Genomic DNA, 20,643 nt, shown 5'->3' with positions numbered 1-20,643 from the left:
GGCCCATTGCACTCCCACGGGGCCTTTTTAAATGCAATCCATAACCCGGATTTGCCAGGAACCCTTCTTACTCCTCCTACTTGCATGTGACACTGGGCTTAGGATCTGCATAGGAAACACACACACAAGCACACACCTACCTTTGTTGCCTGCAGATGCCTCCTTGGCTGTCCCCAAACGGTATCAAACCAACACCCACGGGAAGCTGTAAGCATAGAGGACATGCCTGCACCCCATTGGACTTACCTGTGTGGGTTAAATCCGGGTTATTTGACAACCTATGGCGGTGATGGTTCTGCTCAGGCAGAGCAGTGCTGATGCTCCTCATAAAGCTGTCGCTGCTGTGAAGGTTCTAGGTGACATCACAAATCCCTTTGGTTACATACACAACAAAGCTGGGTTGTTGTTGTTTACACTCTGCAAGGCCTGTGGAAGTGAGTGACATCATAGCACTGTAGTTCTGAGGGTTCAAGATGGATGCAACAATCTCCTGTTGCTTCTATGAAGGCCGTAATAGACGACATCACCAAACAGCTCCATAGTCACATACACAGCAAAGGAGAGATGTTGTTTACACCTAGTGATGTCAGTGGTATTGAGTGACATCACAGCACAGTGCTAAGGCTCCTGGGCCTGGACACAGCAGCGGCTGCAATATCTCAACGGAGAATACGTTTATATCTATGTGTGTGTGTGCGCATATATATATATATATATATATATATATATTTCTCCGCCGAAATCACTTTTAAACCCATTTCCACCTTTTTTTCCCTTCTCTTCCTCTTACTTTTTTTTCACGTTTTTTTACGTTTTTCTCCTTTTCGCCTCTTTTCTGGGCGTATTATTCTTCTTTTTCTTCTTTTTTTTCGTCTAATGCATACCCCATCAGTGCAGCAATGCTTATTCAATACCGCCAGCAGATGGAGACACTGGGGGATAATTTTCTAAGGATTTATACTGATTTTTCCTGTCTGAATTTGTCGCACAGAAAGTTGCAGGCCAAATATGTGTGACATTTCTGCGACTTTAGCTTCTAGAGCATTTTTACAACATTATACATAGGTGCTGAATACATAAAAAGCGACTGTTCAGCGACAGACAAGTCGCATCGGCTGAAAGTAGGCCAGAATGTCAGTCCATGTTGGAGCAGGTTTAGATACAGTCTAAAGCATAGATCTCAAAGTCTGTGCACAGAATTTAGCAAGGGCCTCGCACCTTCTGATGCATCAGGTAGGTGCACAATAGCATAGCCTAACCCTCTGTACTTTGGTCTATATTGATGCGGGACATAGACAGCCAGCTGATGACCAATCCATTAGTGCAATGGATGGCTGGAAGCATTTGTCTTTGCCTTTGCAATACCACAGAAGCAATGCATGGTCAATGTACAGCAATGACACACCTGTGTGAACAGCCAGGAGACCCCCCCCCCCCCCCATGTTATGTTACATAGTTACATAGTTAGTACGGTCGAAAAAAGACATATGTCCATCACGTTCAACCAGGGAATTAAGGGGTAGGGGTGTGGCGCGATATTGGGGAAGGGATGAGATTTTATATTTCTTCATAAGCATTAATCTTATTTTGTCAATTAGGAACATTCAGCACCCACCCGCTATCAAGGCAGCTGCCTATCATGTCATGCCCTACCTGCACAGGTGTGCTGGCTACTCAAATGATCCAATTAAGGAGGCCATTTAGTCAGCAGCAGCAGAAGTCCTGTGCCTGGACGCTCCAACAGGGGCCAGACACAAGCAGAAGCAGAAGCAGCAGAAGCAGCAGCAGCACCACCTTTTGTTTTTTGGCTGCAGCAGCAGCAAGGCCCACAGGGCTGGCTAGCTGGCTAGCCAGCAAGCAGGTAGCAATGAAAGTAGGAATCTTTCTTTTTAACCCTGTAAGGGGGTGGTGCACTGTACCCGAAGATACTGCCATATCGGGTCAATGCATAGGGCGACGGAAGCAAGCTTCGAAATCGGCCCCCGTTCTCAAAAATCCATTTAATATATGGTCCCCAGATAGGGGACGTATCAGATATTAAACTGATAAGAACAGATACTACACTTGATCTTAGCCAAAAGGCCGAGAAGCGATAACCGTGAAAGGGGCGGGCCCAACAAGGTCCCCTTCATGGGCACTATCACTGCTTGCTGTCAGGGAGGCTGCCAGACAATTTTCCATGCACACTCTGGGCTGGGGGGCAGTCAACCACCAGTACACACAGCAGAACCTAAACCCATACCATTATTGCTAAGCAGCAAGACAGGGGCCCATTGCACTCCCACGGGGCCTTTTTAAATGCAATCCATAACCCGGATTTGCCAGGAACCCTTCTTACTCCTCCTACTTGCATGTGACACTGGGCTTAGGATCTGCATAGGAAACACACACACAAGCACACACCTACCTTTGTTGCCTGCAGATGCCTCCTTGGCTGTCCCCAAACGGTATCAAACCAACACCCACGGGAAGCTGTAAGCATAGAGGACATGCCTGCACCCCATTGGACTTACCTGTGTGGGTTAAATCCGGGTTATTTGACAACCTATGGCGGTGATGGTTCTGCTCAGGCAGAGCAGTGCTGATGCTCCTCATAAAGCTGTCGCTGCTGTGAAGGTTCTAGGTGACATCACAAATCCCTTTGGTTACATACACAACAAAGCTGGGTTGTTGTTGTTTACACTCTGCAAGGCCTGTGGAAGTGAGTGACATCATAGCACTGTAGTTCTGAGGGTTCAAGATGGATGCAACAATCTCCTGTTGCTTCTATGAAGGCCGTAATAGACGACATCACCAAACAGCTCCATAGTCACATACACAGCAAAGGAGAGATGTTGTTTACACCTAGTGATGTCAGTGGTATTGAGTGACATCACAGCACAGTGCTAAGGCTCCTGGGCCTGGACACAGCAGCGGCTGCAATATCTCAACGGAGAATACGTTTATATCTATGTGTGTGTGTGCGCATATATATATATATATATATATATATATATATATATATATATATATCTCCGCCGAAATCACTTTTAAACCCATTTCCACCTTTTTTTCCCTTCTCTTCCTCTTACTTTTTTTTCACGTTTTTTTACGTTTTTCTCCTTTTCGCCTCTTTTCTGGGCGTATTATTCTTCTTTTTCTTCTTTTTTTTCGTCTAATGCATACCCCATCAGTGCAGCAATGCTTATTCAATACCGCCAGCAGATGGAGACACTGGGGGATAATTTTCTAAGGATTTATACTGATTTTTCCTGTCTGAATTTGTCGCACAGAAAGTTGCAGGCCAAATATGTGTGACATTTCTGCGACTTTAGCTTCTAGAGCATTTTTACAACATTATACATAGGTGCTGAATACATAAAAAGCGACTGTTCAGCGACAGACAAGTCGCATCGGCTGAAAGTAGGCCAGAATGTCAGTCCATGTTGGAGCAGGTTTAGATACAGTCTAAAGCATAGATCTCAAAGTCTGTGCACAGAATTTAGCAAGGGCCTCGCACCTTCTGATGCATCAGGTAGGTGCACAATAGCATAGCCTAACCCTCTGTACTTTGGTCTATATTGATGCGGGACATAGACAGCCAGCTGATGACCAATCCATTAGTGCAATGGATGGCTGGAAGCATTTGTCTTTGCCTTTGCAATACCACAGAAGCAATGCATGGTCAATGTACAGCAATGACACACCTGTGTGAACAGCCAGGAGACCCCCCCCCCCCCCCATGTTATGTTACATAGTTACATAGTTAGTACGGTCGAAAAAAGACATATGTCCATCACGTTCAACCAGGGAATTAAGGGGTAGGGGTGTGGCGCGATATTGGGGAAGGGATGAGATTTTATATTTCTTCATAAGCATTAATCTTATTTTGTCAATTAGGAACATTCAGCACCCACCCGCTATCAAGGCAGCTGCCTATCATGTCATGCCCTACCTGCACAGGTGTGCTGGCTACTCAAATGATCCAATTAAGGAGGCCATTTAGTCAGCAGCAGCAGAAGTCCTGTGCCTGGACGCTCCAACAGGGGCCAGACACAAGCAGAAGCAGAAGCAGCAGAAGCAGCAGCAGCACCACCTTTTGTTTTTTGGCTGCAGCAGCAGCAAGGCCCACAGGGCTGGCTAGCTGGCTAGCCAGCAAGCAGGTAGCAATGAAAGTAGGAATCTTTCTTTTTAACCCTGTAAGGGGGTGGTGCACTGTACCCGAAGATACTGCCATATCGGGTCAATGCATAGGGCGACGGAAGCAAGCTTCGAAATCGGCCCCCGTTCTCAAAAATCCATTTAATATATGGTCCCCAGATAGGGGACGTATCAGATATTAAACTGATAAGAACAGATACTACACTTGATCTTAGCCAAAAGGCCGAGAAGCGATAACCGTGAAAGGGGCGGGCCCAACAAGGTCCCCTTCATGGGCACTATCACTGCTTGCTGTCAGGGAGGCTGCCAGACAATTTTCCATGCACACTCTGGGCTGGGGGGCAGTCAACCACCAGTACACACAGCAGAACCTAAACCCATACCATTATTGCTAAGCAGCAAGACAGGGGCCCATTGCACTCCCACGGGGCCTTTTTAAATGCAATCCATAACCCGGATTTGCCAGGAACCCTTCTTACTCCTCCTACTTGCATGTGACACTGGGCTTAGGATCTGCATAGGAAACACACACACAAGCACACACCTACCTTTGTTGCCTGCAGATGCCTCCTTGGCTGTCCCCAAACGGTATCAAACCAACACCCACGGGAAGCTGTAAGCATAGAGGACATGCCTGCACCCCATTGGACTTACCTGTGTGGGTTAAATCCGGGTTATTTGACAACCTATGGCGGTGATGGTTCTGCTCAGGCAGAGCAGTGCTGATGCTCCTCATAAAGCTGTCGCTGCTGTGAAGGTTCTAGGTGACATCACAAATCCCTTTGGTTACATACACAACAAAGCTGGGTTGTTGTTGTTTACACTCTGCAAGGCCTGTGGAAGTGAGTGACATCATAGCACTGTAGTTCTGAGGGTTCAAGATGGATGCAACAATCTCCTGTTGCTTCTATGAAGGCCGTAATAGACGACATCACCAAACAGCTCCATAGTCACATACACAGCAAAGGAGAGATGTTGTTTACACCTAGTGATGTCAGTGGTATTGAGTGACATCACAGCACAGTGCTAAGGCTCCTGGGCCTGGACACAGCAGCGGCTGCAATATCTCAACGGAGAATACGTTTATATCTATGTGTGTGTGTGCGCATATATATATATATATATATATATATATATATATATATATATATATTCTCCGCCGAAATCACTTTTAAACCCATTTCCACCTTTTTTTCCCTTCTCTTCCTCTTACTTTTTTTTCACGTTTTTTTACGTTTTTCTCCTTTTCGCCTCTTTTCTGGGCGTATTATTCTTCTTTTTCTTCTTTTTTTTCGTCTAATGCATACCCCATCAGTGCAGCAATGCTTATTCAATACCGCCAGCAGATGGAGACACTGGGGGATAATTTTCTAAGGATTTATACTGATTTTTCCTGTCTGAATTTGTCGCACAGAAAGTTGCAGGCCAAATATGTGTGACATTTCTGCGACTTTAGCTTCTAGAGCATTTTTACAACATTATACATAGGTGCTGAATACATAAAAAGCGACTGTTCAGCGACAGACAAGTCGCATCGGCTGAAAGTAGGCCAGAATGTCAGTCCATGTTGGAGCAGGTTTAGATACAGTCTAAAGCATAGATCTCAAAGTCTGTGCACAGAATTTAGCAAGGGCCTCGCACCTTCTGATGCATCAGGTAGGTGCACAATAGCATAGCCTAACCCTCTGTACTTTGGTCTATATTGATGCGGGACATAGACAGCCAGCTGATGACCAATCCATTAGTGCAATGGATGGCTGGAAGCATTTGTCTTTGCCTTTTCAATACCACAGAAGCAATGCATGGTCAATGTACAGCAATGACACACCTGTGTGAACAGCCAGGAGACCCCCCCCCCCCCATGTTATGTTACATAGTTACATAGTTAGTACGGTCGAAAAAAGACATATGTCCATCACGTTCAACCAGGGAATTAAGGGGTAGGGGTGTGGCGCGATATTGGGGAAGGGATGAGATTTTATATTTCTTCATAAGCATTAATCTTATTTTGTCAATTAGGAACATTCAGCACCCACCCGCTATCAAGGCAGCTGCCTATCATGTCATGCCCTACCTGCACAGGTGTGCTGGCTACTCAAATGATCCAATTAAGGAGGCCATTTAGTCAGCAGCAGCAGAAGTCCTGTGCCTGGACGCTCCAACAGGGGCCAGACACAAGCAGAAGCAGAAGCAGCAGAAGCAGCAGCAGCACCACCTTTTGTTTTTTGGCTGCAGCAGCAGCAAGGCCCACAGGGCTGGCTAGCTGGCTAGCCAGCAAGCAGGTAGCAATGAAAGTAGGAATCTTTCTTTTTAACCCTGTAAGGGGGTGGTGCACTGTACCCGAAGATACTGCCATATCGGGTCAATGCATAGGGCGACGGAAGCAAGCTTCGAAATCGGCCCCCGTTCTCAAAAATCCATTTAATATATGGTCCCCAGATAGGGGACGTATCAGATATTAAACTGATAAGAACAGATACTACACTTGATCTTAGCCAAAAGGCCGAGAAGCGATAACCGTGAAAGGGGCGGGCCCAACAAGGTCCCCTTCATGGGCACTATCACTGCTTGCTGTCAGGGAGGCTGCCAGACAATTTTCCATGCACACTCTGGGCTGGGGGGCAGTCAACCACCAGTACACACAGCAGAACCTAAACCCATACCATTATTGCTAAGCAGCAAGACAGGGGCCCATTGCACTCCCACGGGGCCTTTTTAAATGCAATCCATAACCCGGATTTGCCAGGAACCCTTCTTACTCCTCCTACTTGCATGTGACACTGGGCTTAGGATCTGCATAGGAAACACACACACAAGCACACACCTACCTTTGTTGCCTGCAGATGCCTCCTTGGCTGTCCCCAAACGGTATCAAACCAACACCCACGGGAAGCTGTAAGCATAGAGGACATGCCTGCACCCCATTGGACTTACCTGTGTGGGTTAAATCCGGGTTATTTGACAACCTATGGCGGTGATGGTTCTGCTCAGGCAGAGCAGTGCTGATGCTCCTCATAAAGCTGTCGCTGCTGTGAAGGTTCTAGGTGACATCACAAATCCCTTTGGTTACATACACAACAAAGCTGGGTTGTTGTTGTTTACACTCTGCAAGGCCTGTGGAAGTGAGTGACATCATAGCACTGTAGTTCTGAGGGTTCAAGATGGATGCAACAATCTCCTGTTGCTTCTATGAAGGCCGTAATAGACGACATCACCAAACAGCTCCATAGTCACATACACAGCAAAGGAGAGATGTTGTTTACACCTAGTGATGTCAGTGGTATTGAGTGACATCACAGCACAGTGCTAAGGCTCCTGGGCCTGGACACAGCAGCGGCTGCAATATCTCAACGGAGAATACGTTTATATCTATGTGTGTGTGTGCGCATATATATATATATATATATATATATATATATATATATATTTCTCCGCCGAAATCACTTTTAAACCCATTTCCACCTTTTTTTCCCTTCTCTTCCTCTTACTTTTTTTTCACGTTTTTTTACGTTTTTCTCCTTTTCGCCTCTTTTCTGGGCGTATTATTCTTCTTTTTCTTCTTTTTTTTCGTCTAATGCATACCCCATCAGTGCAGCAATGCTTATTCAATACCGCCAGCAGATGGAGACACTGGGGGATAATTTTCTAAGGATTTATACTGATTTTTCCTGTCTGAATTTGTCGCACAGAAAGTTGCAGGCCAAATATGTGTGACATTTCTGCGACTTTAGCTTCTAGAGCATTTTTACAACATTATACATAGGTGCTGAATACATAAAAAGCGACTGTTCAGCGACAGACAAGTCGCATCGGCTGAAAGTAGGCCAGAATGTCAGTCCATGTTGGAGCAGGTTTAGATACAGTCTAAAGCATAGATCTCAAAGTCTGTGCACAGAATTTAGCAAGGGCCTCGCACCTTCTGATGCATCAGGTAGGTGCACAATAGCATAGCCTAACCCTCTGTACTTTGGTCTATATTGATGCGGGACATAGACAGCCAGCTGATGACCAATCCATTAGTGCAATGGATGGCTGGAAGCATTTGTCTTTGCCTTTTCAATACCACAGAAGCAATGCATGGTCAATGTACAGCAATGACACACCTGTGTGAACAGCCAGGAGACCCCCCCCCCCCCATGTTATGTTACATAGTTACATAGTTAGTACGGTCGAAAAAAGACATATGTCCATCACGTTCAACCAGGGAATTAAGGGGTAGGGGTGTGGCGCGATATTGGGGAAGGGATGAGATTTTATATTTCTTCATAAGCATTAATCTTATTTTGTCAATTAGGAACATTCAGCACCCACCCGCTATCAAGGCAGCTGCCTATCATGTCATGCCCTACCTGCACAGGTGTGCTGGCTACTCAAATGATCCAATTAAGGAGGCCATTTAGTCAGCAGCAGCAGAAGTCCTGTGCCTGGACGCTCCAACAGGGGCCAGACACAAGCAGAAGCAGAAGCAGCAGAAGCAGCAGCAGCACCACCTTTTGTTTTTTGGCTGCAGCAGCAGCAAGGCCCACAGGGCTGGCTAGCTGGCTAGCCAGCAAGCAGGTAGCAATGAAAGTAGGAATCTTTCTTTTTAACCCTGTAAGGGGGTGGTGCACTGTACCCGAAGATACTGCCATATCGGGTCAATGCATAGGGCGACGGAAGCAAGCTTCGAAATCGGCCCCCGTTCTCAAAAATCCATTTAATATATGGTCCCCAGATAGGGGACGTATCAGATATTAAACTGATAAGAACAGATACTACACTTGATCTTAGCCAAAAGGCCGAGAAGCGATAACCGTGAAAGGGGCGGGCCCAACAAGGTCCCCTTCATGGGCACTATCACTGCTTGCTGTCAGGGAGGCTGCCAGACAATTTTCCATGCACACTCTGGGCTGGGGGGCAGTCAACCACCAGTACACACAGCAGAACCTAAACCCATACCATTATTGCTAAGCAGCAAGACAGGGGCCCATTGCACTCCCACGGGGCCTTTTTAAATGCAATCCATAACCCGGATTTGCCAGGAACCCTTCTTACTCCTCCTACTTGCATGTGACACTGGGCTTAGGATCTGCATAGGAAACACACACACAAGCACACACCTACCTTTGTTGCCTGCAGATGCCTCCTTGGCTGTCCCCAAACGGTATCAAACCAACACCCACGGGAAGCTGTAAGCATAGAGGACATGCCTGCACCCCATTGGACTTACCTGTGTGGGTTAAATCCGGGTTATTTGACAACCTATGGCGGTGATGGTTCTGCTCAGGCAGAGCAGTGCTGATGCTCCTCATAAAGCTGTCGCTGCTGTGAAGGTTCTAGGTGACATCACAAATCCCTTTGGTTACATACACAACAAAGCTGGGTTGTTGTTGTTTACACTCTGCAAGGCCTGTGGAAGTGAGTGACATCATAGCACTGTAGTTCTGAGGGTTCAAGATGGATGCAACAATCTCCTGTTGCTTCTATGAAGGCCGTAATAGACGACATCACCAAACAGCTCCATAGTCACATACACAGCAAAGGAGAGATGTTGTTTACACCTAGTGATGTCAGTGGTATTGAGTGACATCACAGCACAGTGCTAAGGCTCCTGGGCCTGGACACAGCAGCGGCTGCAATATCTCAACGGAGAATACGTTTATATCTATGTGTGTGTGTGCGCATATATATATATATATATATATATATATATATATATATATATATTTCTCCGCCGAAATCACTTTTAAACCCATTTCCACCTTTTTTTCCCTTCTCTTCCTCTTACTTTTTTTTCACGTTTTTTTACGTTTTTCTCCTTTTCGCCTCTTTTCTGGGCGTATTCTTCTTCTTTTTCTTCTTTTTTTTCGTCTAATGCATACCCCATCAGTGCAGCAATGCTTATTCAATACCGCCAGCAGATGGAGACACTGGGGGATAATTTTCTAAGGATTTATACTGATTTTTCCTGTCTGAATTTGTCGCACAGAAAGTTGCAGGCCAAATATGTGTGACATTTCTGCGACTTTAGCTTCTAGAGCATTTTTACAACATTATACATAGGTGCTGAATACATAAAAAGCGACTGTTCAGCGACAGACAAGTCGCATCGGCTGAAAGTAGGCCAGAATGTCAGTCCATGTTGGAGCAGGTTTAGATACAGTCTAAAGCATAGATCTCAAAGTCTGTGCACAGAATTTAGCAAGGGCCTCGCACCTTCTGATGCATCAGGTAGGTGCACAATAGCATAGCCTAACCCTCTGTACTTTGGTCTATATTGATGCGGGACATAGACAGCCAGCTGATGACCAATCCATTAGTGCAATGGATGGCTGGAAGCATTTGTCTTTGCCTTTGCAATACCACAGAAGCAATGCATGGTCAATGTACAGCAATGACACACCTGTGTGAACAGCCAGGAGACCCCCCCCCCCCCATGTTATGTTACATAGTTACATAGTTAGTACGGTCGAAAAAAGACATATGTCCATCACGTTCAACCAGGGAATTAAGGGGTAGGGGTGTGGCGCGATATTGGGGAAGGGATGAGATTTTATATTTCTTCATAAGCATTAATCTTATTTTGTCAATTAGGAACATTCAGCACCCACCCGCTATCAAGGCAGCTGCCTATCATGTCATGCCCTACCTGCACAGGTGTGCTGGCTACTCAAATGATCCAATTAAGGAGGCCATTTAGTCAGCAGCAGCAGAAGTCCTGTGCCTGGACGCTCCAACAGGGGCCAGACACAAGCAGAAGCAGAAGCAGCAGAAGCAGCAGCAGCACCACCTTTTGTTTTTTGGCTGCAGCAGCAGCAAGGCCCACAGGGCTGGCTAGCTGGCTAGCCAGCAAGCAGGTAGCAATGAAAGTAGGAATCTTTCTTTTTAACCCTGTAAGGGGGTGGTGCACTGTACCCGAAGATACTGCCATATCGGGTCAATGCATAGGGCGACGGAAGCAAGCTTCGAAATCGGCCCCCGTTCTCAAAAATCCATTTAATATATGGTCCCCAGATAGGGGACGTATCAGATATTAAACTGATAAGAACAGATACTACACTTGATCTTAGCCAAAAGGCCGAGAAGCGATAACCGTGAAAGGGGCGGGCCCAACAAGGTCCCCTTCATGGGCACTATCACTGCTTGCTGTCAGGGAGGCTGCCAGACAATTTTCCATGCACACTCTGGGCTGGGGGGCAGTCAACCACCAGTACACACAGCAGAACCTAAACCCATACCATTATTGCTAAGCAGCAAGACAGGGGCCCATTGCACTCCCACGGGGCCTTTTTAAATGCAATCCATAACCCGGATTTGCCAGGAACCCTTCTTACTCCTCCTACTTGCATGTGACACTGGGCTTAGGATCTGCATAGGAAACACACACACAAGCACACACCTACCTTTGTTGCCTGCAGATGCCTCCTTGGCTGTCCCCAAACGGTATCAAACCAACACCCACGGGAAGCTGTAAGCATAGAGGACATGCCTGCACCCCATTGGACTTACCTGTGTGGGTTAAATCCGGGTTATTTGACAACCTATGGCGGTGATGGTTCTGCTCAGGCAGAGCAGTGCTGATGCTCCTCATAAAGCTGTCGCTGCTGTGAAGGTTCTAGGTGACATCACAAATCCCTTTGGTTACATACACAACAAAGCTGGGTTGTTGTTGTTTACACTCTGCAAGGCCTGTGGAAGTGAGTGACATCATAGCACTGTAGTTCTGAGGGTTCAAGATGGATGCAACAATCTCCTGTTGCTTCTATGAAGGCCGTAATAGACGACATCACCAAACAGCTCCATAGTCACATACACAGCAAAGGAGAGATGTTGTTTACACCTAGTGATGTCAGTGGTATTGAGTGACATCACAGCACAGTGCTAAGGCTCCTGGGCCTGGACACAGCAGCGGCTGCAATATCTCAACGGAGAATACGTTTATATCTATGTGTGTGTGTGCGCATATATATATATATATATATATATATATTTCTCCGCCGAAATCACTTTTAAACCCATTTCCACCTTTTTTTCCCTTCTCTTCCTCTTACTTTTTTTTCACGTTTTTTTACGTTTTTCTCCTTTTCGCCTCTTTTCTGGGCGTATTATTCTTCTTTTTCTTCTTTTTTTTCGTCTAATGCATACCCCATCAGTGCAGCAATGCTTATTCAATACCGCCAGCAGATGGAGACACTGGGGGATAATTTTCTAAGGATTTATACTGATTTTTCCTGTCTGAATTTGTCGCACAGAAAGTTGCAGGCCAAATATGTGTGACATTTCTGCGACTTTAGCTTCTAGAGCATTTTTACAACATTATACATAGGTGCTGAATACATAAAAAGCGACTGTTCAGCGACAGACAAGTCGCATCGGCTGAAAGTAGGCCAGAATGTCAGTCCATGTTGGAGCAGGTTTAGATACAGTCTAAAGCATAGATCTCAAAGTCTGTGCACAGAATTTAGCAAGGGCCTCGCACCTTCTGATGCATCAGGTAGGTGCACAATAGCATAGCCTAACCCTCTGTACTTTGGTCTATATTGATGCGGGACATAGACAGCCAGCTGATGACCAATCCATTAGTGCAATGGATGGCTGGAAGCATTTGTCTTTGCCTTTGCAATACCACAGAAGCAATGCATGGTCAATGTACAGCAATGACACACCTGTGTGAACAGCCAGGAGACCCCCCCCCCCCCCCATGTTATGTTACATAGTTACATAGTTAGTACGGTCGAAAAAAGACATATGTCCATCACGTTCAACCAGGGAATTAAGGGGTAGGGGTGTGGCGCGATATTGGGGAAGGGATGAGATTTTATATTTCTTCATAAGCATTAATCTTATTTTGTCAATTAGGAACATTCAGCACCCACCCGCTATCAAGGCAGCTGCCTATCATGTCATGCCCTACCTGCACAGGTGTGCTGGCTACTCAAATGATCCAATTAAGGAGGCCATTTAGTCAGCAGCAGCAGAAGTCCTGTGCCTGGACGCTCCAACAGGGGCCAGACACAAGCAGAAGCAGAAGCAGCAGAAGCAGCAGCAGCACCACCTTTTGTTTTTTGGCTGCAGCAGCAGCAAGGCCCACAGGGCTGGCTAGCTGGCTAGCCAGCAAGCAGGTAGCAATGAAAGTAGGAATCTTTCTTTTTAACCCTGTAAGGGGGTGGTGCACTGTACCCGAAGATACTGCCATATCGGGTCAATGCATAGGGCGACGGAAGCAAGCTTCGAAATCGGCCCCCGTTCTCAAAAATCCATTTAATATATGGTCCCCAGATAGGGGACGTATCAGATATTAAACTGATAAGAACAGATACTACACTTGATCTTAGCCAAAAGGCCGAGAAGCGATAACCGTGAAAGGGGCGGGCCCAACAAGGTCCCCTTCATGGGCACTATCACTGCTTGCTGTCAGGGAGGCTGCCAGACAATTTTCCATGCACACTCTGGGCTGGGGGGCAGTCAACCACCAGTACACACAGCAGAACCTAAACCCATACCATTATTGCTAAGCAGCAAGACAGGGGCCCATTGCACTCCCACGGGGCCTTTTTAAATGCAATCCATAACCCGGATTTGCCAGGAACCCTTCTTACTCCTCCTACTTGCATGTGACACTGGGCTTAGGATCTGCATAGGAAACACACACACAAGCACACACCTACCTTTGTTGCCTGCAGATGCCTCCTTGGCTGTCCCCAAACGGTATCAAACCAACACCCACGGGAAGCTGTAAGCATAGAGGACATGCCTGCACCCCATTGGACTTACCTGTGTGGGTTAAATCCGGGTTATTTGACAACCTATGGCGGTGATGGTTCTGCTCAGGCAGAGCAGTGCTGATGCTCCTCATAAAGCTGTCGCTGCTGTGAAGGTTCTAGGTGACATCACAAATCCCTTTGGTTACATACACAACAAAGCTGGGTTGTTGTTGTTTACACTCTGCAAGGCCTGTGGAAGTGAGTGACATCATAGCACTGTAGTTCTGAGGGTTCAAGATGGATGCAACAATCTCCTGTTGCTTCTATGAAGGCCGTAATAGACGACATCACCAAACAGCTCCATAGTCACATACACAGCAAAGGAGAGATGTTGTTTACACCTAGTGATGTCAGTGGTATTGAGTGACATCACAGCACAGTGCTAAGGCTCCTGGGCCTGGACACAGCAGCGGCTGCAATATCTCAACGGAGAATACGTTTATATCTATGTGTGTGTGTGCGCATATATATATATATATATATATATATATATATATATATATATATTCTCCGCCGAAATCACTTTTAAACCCATTTCCACCTTTTTTTCCCTTCTCTTCCTCTTACTTTTTTTTCACGTTTTTTTACGTTTTTCTCCTTTTCGCCTCTTTTCTGGGCGTATTATTCTTCTTTTTCTTCTTTTTTTTCGTCTAATGCATACCCCATCAGTGCAGCAATGCTTATTCAATACCGCCAGCAGATGGAGACACTGGGGGATAATTTTCTAAGGATTTATACTGATTTTTCCTGTCTGAATTTGTCGCACAGAAAGTTGCAGGCCAAATATGTGTGACATTTCTGCGACTTTAGCTTCTAGAGCATTTTTACAACATTATACATAGGTGCTGAATACATAAAAAGCGACTGTTCAGCGACAGACAAGTCGCATCGGCTGAAAGTAGGCCAGAATGTCAGTCCATGTTGGAGCAGGTTTAGATACAGTCTAAAGCATAGATCTCAAAGTCTGTGCACAGAATTTAGCAAGGGCCTCGCACCTTCTGATGCATCAGGTAGGTGCACAATAGCATAGCCTAACCCTCTGTACTTTGGTCTATATTGATGCGGGACATAGACAGCCAGCTGATGACCAATCCATTAGTGCAATGGATGGCTGGAAGCATTTGTCTTTGCCTTTGCAATACCACAGAAGCAATGCATGGTCAATGTACAGCAATGACACACCTGTGTGAACAGCCAGGAGACCCCCCCCCCCCCCCATGTTATGTTACATAGTTACATAGTTAGTACGGTCGAAAAAAGACATATGTCCATCACGTTCAACCAGGGAATTAAGGGGTAGGGGTGTGGCGCGATATTGGGGAAGGGATGAGATTTTATATTTCTTCATAAGCATTAATCTTATTTTGTCAATTAGGAACATTCAGCACCCACCCGCTATCAAGGCAGCTGCCTATCATGTCATGCCCTACCTGCACAGGTGTGCTGGCTACTCAAATGATCCAATTAAGGAGGCCATTTAGTCAGCAGCAGCAGAAGTCCTGTGCCTGGACGCTCCAACAGGGGCCAGACACAAGCAGAAGCAGAAGCAGCAGAAGCAGCAGCAGCACCACCTTTTGTTTTTTGGCTGCAGCAGCAGCAAGGCCCACAGGGCTGGCTAGCTGGCTAGCCAGCAAGCAGGTAGCAATGAAAGTAGGAATCTTTCTTTTTAACCCTGTAAGGGGGTGGTGCACTGTACCCGAAGATACTGCCATATCGGGTCAATGCATAGGGCGACGGAAGCAAGCTTCGAAATCGGCCCCCGTTCTCAAAAATCCATTTAATATATGGTCCCCAGATAGGGGACGTATCAGATATTAAACTGATAAGAACAGATACTACACTTGATCTTAGCCAAAAGGCCGAGAAGCGATAACCGTGAAAGGGGCGGGCCCAACAAGGTCCCCTTCATGGGCACTATCACTGCTTGCTGTCAGGGAGGCTGCCAGACAATTTTCCATGCACACTCTGGGCTGGGGGGCAGTCAACCACCAGTACACACAGCAGAACCTAAACCCATACCATTATTGCTAAGCAGCAAGACAGGGGCCCATTGCACTCCCACGGGGCCTTTTTAAATGCAATCCATAACCCGGATTTGCCAGGAACCCTTCTTACTCCTCCTACTTGCATGTGACACTGGGCTTAGGATCTGCATAGGAAACACACACACAAGCACACACCTACCTTTGTTGCCTGCAGATGCCTCCTTGGCTGTCCCCAAACGGTATCAAACCAACACCCACGGGAAGCTGTAAGCATAGAGGACATGCCTGCACCCCATTGGACTTACCTGTGTGGGTTAAATCCGGGTTATTTGACAACCTATGGCGGTGATGGTTCTGCTCAGGCAGAGCAGTGCTGATGCTCCTCATAAAGCTGTCGCTGCTGTGAAGGTTCTAGGTGACATCACAAATCCCTTTGGTTACATACACAACAAAGCTGGGTTGTTGTTGTTTACACTCTGCAAGGCCTGTGGAAGTGAGTGACATCATAGCACTGTAGTTCTGAGGGTTCAAGATGGATGCAACAATCTCCTGTTGCTTCTATGAAGGCCGTAATAGACGACATCACCAAACAGCTCCATAGTCACATACACAGCAAAGGAGAGATGTTGTTTACACCTAGTGATGTCAGTGGTATTGAGTGACATCACAGCACAGTGCTAAGGCTCCTGGGCCTGGACACAGCAGCGGCTGCAATATCTCAACGGAGAATACGTTTATATCTATGTGTGTGTGTGCGCATATATATATATATATATATATATATATATATATATATATATATATATCTCCGCCGAAATCACTTTTAAACCCATTTCCACCTTTTTTTCCCTTCTCTTCCTCTTACTTTTTTTTCACGTTTTTTTACGTTTTTCTCCTTTTCGCCTCTTTTCTGGGCGTATTATTCTTCTTTTTCTTCTTTTTTTTCGTCTAATGCATACCCCATCAGTGCAGCAATGCTTATTCAATACCGCCAGCAGATGGAGACACTGGGGGATAATTTTCTAAGGATTTATACTGATTTTTCCTGTCTGAATTTGTCGCACAGAAAGTTGCAGGCCAAATATGTGTGACATTTCTGCGACTTTAGCTTCTAGAGCATTTTTACAACATTATACATAGGTGCTGAATACATAAAAAGCGACTGTTCAGCGACAGACAAGTCGCATCGGCTGAAAGTAGGCCAGAATGTCAGTCCATGTTGGAGCAGGTTTAGATACAGTCTAAAGCATAGATCTCAAAGTCTGTGCACAGAATTTAGCAAGGGCCTCGCACCTTCTGATGCATCAGGTAGGTGCACAATAGCATAGCCTAACCCTCTGTACTTTGGTCTATATTGATGCGGGACATAGACAGCCAGCTGATGACCAATCCATTAGTGCAATGGATGGCTGGAAGCATTTGTCTTTGCCTTTGCAATACCACAGAAGCAATGCATGGTCAATGTACAGCAATGACACACCTGTGTGAACAGCCAGGAGACCCCCCCCCCCCCCCCCATGTTATGTTACATAGTTACATAGTTAGTACGGTCGAAAAAAGACATATGTCCATCACGTTCAACCAGGGAATTAAGGGGTAGGGGTGTGGCGCGATATTGGGGAAGGGATGAGATTTTATATTTCTTCATAAGCATTAATCTTATTTTGTCAATTAGGAACATTCAGCACCCACCCGCTATCAAGGCAGCTGCCTATCATGTCATGCCCTACCTGCACAGGTGTGCTGGCTACTCAAATGATCCAATTAAGGAGGCCATTTAGTCAGCAGCAGCAGAAGTCCTGTGCCTGGACGCTCCAACAGGGGCCAGACACAAGCAGAAGCAGAAGCAGCAGAAGCAGCAGCAGCACCACCTTTTGTTTTTTGGCTGCAGCAGCAGCAAGGCCCACAGGGCTGGCTAGCTGGCTAGCCAGCAAGCAGGTAGCAATGAAAGTAGGAATCTTTCTTTTTAACCCTGTAAGGGGGTGGTGCACTGTACCCGAAGATACTGCCATATCGGGTCAATGCATAGGGCGACGGAAGCAAGCTTCGAAATCGGCCCCCGTTCTCAAAAATCCATTTAATATATGGTCCCCAGATAGGGGACGTATCAGATATTAAACTGATAAGAACAGATACTACACTTGATCTTAGCCAAAAGGCCGAGAAGCGATAACCGTGAAAGGGGCGGGCCCAACAAGGTCCCCTTCATGGGCACTATCACTGCTTGCTGTCAGGGAGGCTGCCAGACAATTTTCCATGCACACTCTGGGCTGGGGGGCAGTCAACCACCAGTACACACAGCAGAACCTAAACCCATACCATTATTGCTAAGCAGCAAGACAGGGGCCCATTGCACTCCCACGGGGCCTTTTTAAATGCAATCCATAACCCGGATTTGCCAGGAACCCTTCTTACTCCTCCTACTTGCATGTGACACTGGGCTTAGGATCTGCATAGGAAACACACACACAAGCACACACCTACCTTTGTTGCCTGCAGATGCCTCCTTGGCTGTCCCCAAACGGTATCAAACCAACACCCACGGGAAGCTGTAAGCATAGAGGACATGCCTGCACCCCATTGGACTTACCTGTGTGGGTTAAATCCGGGTTATTTGACAACCTATGGCGGTGATGGTTCTGCTCAGGCAGAGCAGTGCTGATGCTCCTCATAAAGCTGTCGCTGCTGTGAAGGTTCTAGGTGACATCACAAATCCCTTTGGTTACATACACAACAAAGCTGGGTTGTTGTTGTTTACACTCTGCAAGGCCTGTGGAAGTGAGTGACATCATAGCACTGTAGTTCTGAGGGTTCAAGATGGATGCAACAATCTCCTGTTGCTTCTATGAAGGCCGTAATAGACGACATCACCAAACAGCTCCATAGTCACATACACAGCAAAGGAGAGATGTTGTTTACACCTAGTGATGTCAGTGGTATTGAGTGACATCACAGCACAGTGCTAAGGCTCCTGGGCCTGGACACAGCAGCGGCTGCAATATCTCAACGGAGAATACGTTTATATCTATGTGTGTGTGTGCGCATATATATATATATATATATATATATATATATATATATATATATATTCTCCGCCGAAATCACTTTTAAACCCATTTCCACCTTTTTTTCCCTTCTCTTCCTCTTACTTTTTTTTCACGTTTTTTTACGTTTTTCTCCTTTTCGCCTCTTTTCTGGGCGTATTATTCTTCTTTTTCTTCTTTTTTTTCGTCTAATGCATACCCCATCAGTGCAGCAATGCTTATTCAATACCGCCAGCAGATGGAGACACTGGGGGATAATTTTCTAAGGATTTATACTGATTTTTCCTGTCTGAATTTGTCGCACAGAAAGTTGCAGGCCAAATATGTGTGACATTTCTGCGACTTTAGCTTCTAGAGCATTTTTACAACATTATACATAGGTGCTGAATACATAAAAAGCGACTGTTCAGCGACAGACAAGTCGCATCGGCTGAAAGTAGGCCAGAATGTCAGTCCATGTTGGAGCAGGTTTAGATACAGTCTAAAGCATAGATCTCAAAGTCTGTGCACAGAATTTAGCAAGGGCCTCGCACCTTCTGATGCATCAGGTAGGTGCACAATAGCATAGCCTAACCCTCTGTACTTTGGTCTATATTGATGCGGGACATAGACAGCCAGCTGATGACCAATCCATTAGTGCAATGGATGGCTGGAAGCATTTGTCTTTGCCTTTGCAATACCACAGAAGCAATGCATGGTCAATGTACAGCAATGACACACCTGTGTGAACAGCCAGGAGACCCCCCCCCCCCCCCCATGTTATGTTACATAGTTACATAGTTAGTACGGTCGAAAAAAGACATATGTCCATCACGTTCAACCAGGGAATTAAGGGGTAGGGGTGTGGCGCGATATTGGGGAAGGGATGAGATTTTATATTTCTTCATAAGCATTAATCTTATTTTGTCAATTAGGAACATTCAGCACCCACCCGCTATCAAGGCAGCTGCCTATCATGTCATGCCCTACCTGCACAGGTGTGCTGGCTACTCAAATGATCCAATTAAGGAGGCCATTTAGTCAGCAGCAGCAGAAGTCCTGTGCCTGGACGCTCCAACAGGGGCCAGACACAAGCAGAAGCAGAAGCAGCAGAAGCAGCAGCAGCACCACCTTTTGTTTTTTGGCTGCAGCAGCAGCAAGGCCCACAGGGCTGGCTAGCTGGCTAGCCAGCAAGCAGGTAGCAATGAAAGTAGGAATCTTTCTTTTTAACCCTGTAAGGGGGTGGTGCACTGTACCCGAAGATACTGCCATATCGGGTCAATGCATAGGGCGACGGAAGCAAGCTTCGAAATCGGCCCCCGTTCTCAAAAATCCATTTAATATATGGTCCCCAGATAGGGGACGTATCAGATATTAAACTGATAAGAACAGATACTACACTTGATCTTAGCCAAAAGGCCGAGAAGCGATAACCGTGAAAGGGGCGGGCCCAACAAGGTCCCCTTCATGGGCACTATCACTGCTTGCTGTCAGGGAGGCTGCCAGACAATTTTCCATGCACACTCTGGGCTGGGGGGCAGTCAACCACCAGTACACACAGCAGAACCTAAACCCATACCATTATTGCTAAGCAGCAAGACAGGGGCCCATTGCACTCCCACGGGGGCCTTTTTAAATGCAATCCATAACCCGGATTTGCCAGGAACCCTTCTTACTCCTCCTACTTGCATGTGACACTGGGCTTAGGATCTGCATAGGAAACACACACACAAGCACACACCTACCTTTGTT

At 46.3% G+C, this 20,643-nt stretch overlaps 9 non-coding genes across 9 annotated transcripts; all 9 read right to left on the bottom strand.

Annotated features, from left to right (window-relative positions):
• Window positions 1-1,903: 1,903 nt before the first annotated feature.
• Window positions 1,904-2,094, bottom strand: LOC130348799 (U2 spliceosomal RNA). Its single transcript, XR_008886282.1, has one exon. It is a non-coding gene; the product is annotated as a U2 spliceosomal RNA (small nuclear RNA).
• A 2,090-nt stretch (window positions 2,095-4,184) lies between these two features.
• LOC130348798 (U2 spliceosomal RNA) lies at window positions 4,185-4,375 on the bottom strand. Its single transcript, XR_008886281.1, has one exon. It is a non-coding gene; the product is annotated as a U2 spliceosomal RNA (small nuclear RNA).
• Window positions 4,376-6,464: 2,089 nt separating this feature from the next.
• Window positions 6,465-6,655, bottom strand: LOC130348796 (U2 spliceosomal RNA). Its single transcript, XR_008886279.1, has one exon. It is a non-coding gene; the product is annotated as a U2 spliceosomal RNA (small nuclear RNA).
• A 2,084-nt stretch (window positions 6,656-8,739) lies between these two features.
• Window positions 8,740-8,930, bottom strand: LOC130348795 (U2 spliceosomal RNA). Its single transcript, XR_008886278.1, has one exon. It is a non-coding gene; the product is annotated as a U2 spliceosomal RNA (small nuclear RNA).
• Window positions 8,931-11,018: 2,088 nt separating this feature from the next.
• Window positions 11,019-11,209, bottom strand: LOC130348794 (U2 spliceosomal RNA). The gene has a single exon (XR_008886277.1). It is a non-coding gene; the product is annotated as a U2 spliceosomal RNA (small nuclear RNA).
• Window positions 11,210-13,283: 2,074 nt separating this feature from the next.
• Window positions 13,284-13,474, bottom strand: LOC130348793 (U2 spliceosomal RNA). Its single transcript, XR_008886276.1, has one exon. It is a non-coding gene; the product is annotated as a U2 spliceosomal RNA (small nuclear RNA).
• A 2,089-nt stretch (window positions 13,475-15,563) lies between these two features.
• On the bottom strand, window positions 15,564-15,754 carry LOC130348792 (U2 spliceosomal RNA). Its single transcript, XR_008886275.1, has one exon. It is a non-coding gene; the product is annotated as a U2 spliceosomal RNA (small nuclear RNA).
• Window positions 15,755-17,848: 2,094 nt separating this feature from the next.
• Window positions 17,849-18,039, bottom strand: LOC130348790 (U2 spliceosomal RNA). Its single transcript, XR_008886274.1, has one exon. It is a non-coding gene; the product is annotated as a U2 spliceosomal RNA (small nuclear RNA).
• Window positions 18,040-20,131: 2,092 nt separating this feature from the next.
• LOC130348789 (U2 spliceosomal RNA) lies at window positions 20,132-20,322 on the bottom strand. Its single transcript, XR_008886273.1, has one exon. It is a non-coding gene; the product is annotated as a U2 spliceosomal RNA (small nuclear RNA).
• Window positions 20,323-20,643: the final 321 nt, after the last annotated feature.

The sequence above is a fragment of the Hyla sarda genome, unplaced genomic scaffold (genome assembly GCF_029499605.1).
Source record: "Hyla sarda isolate aHylSar1 unplaced genomic scaffold, aHylSar1.hap1 scaffold_887, whole genome shotgun sequence".
In the NCBI taxonomy this organism is placed as follows: domain Eukaryota; kingdom Metazoa; phylum Chordata; class Amphibia; order Anura; family Hylidae; genus Hyla; species Hyla sarda.
Note: the sequence above shows the minus strand (reverse complement) of the source record. Positions and strands in the feature narration are given on the sequence as shown.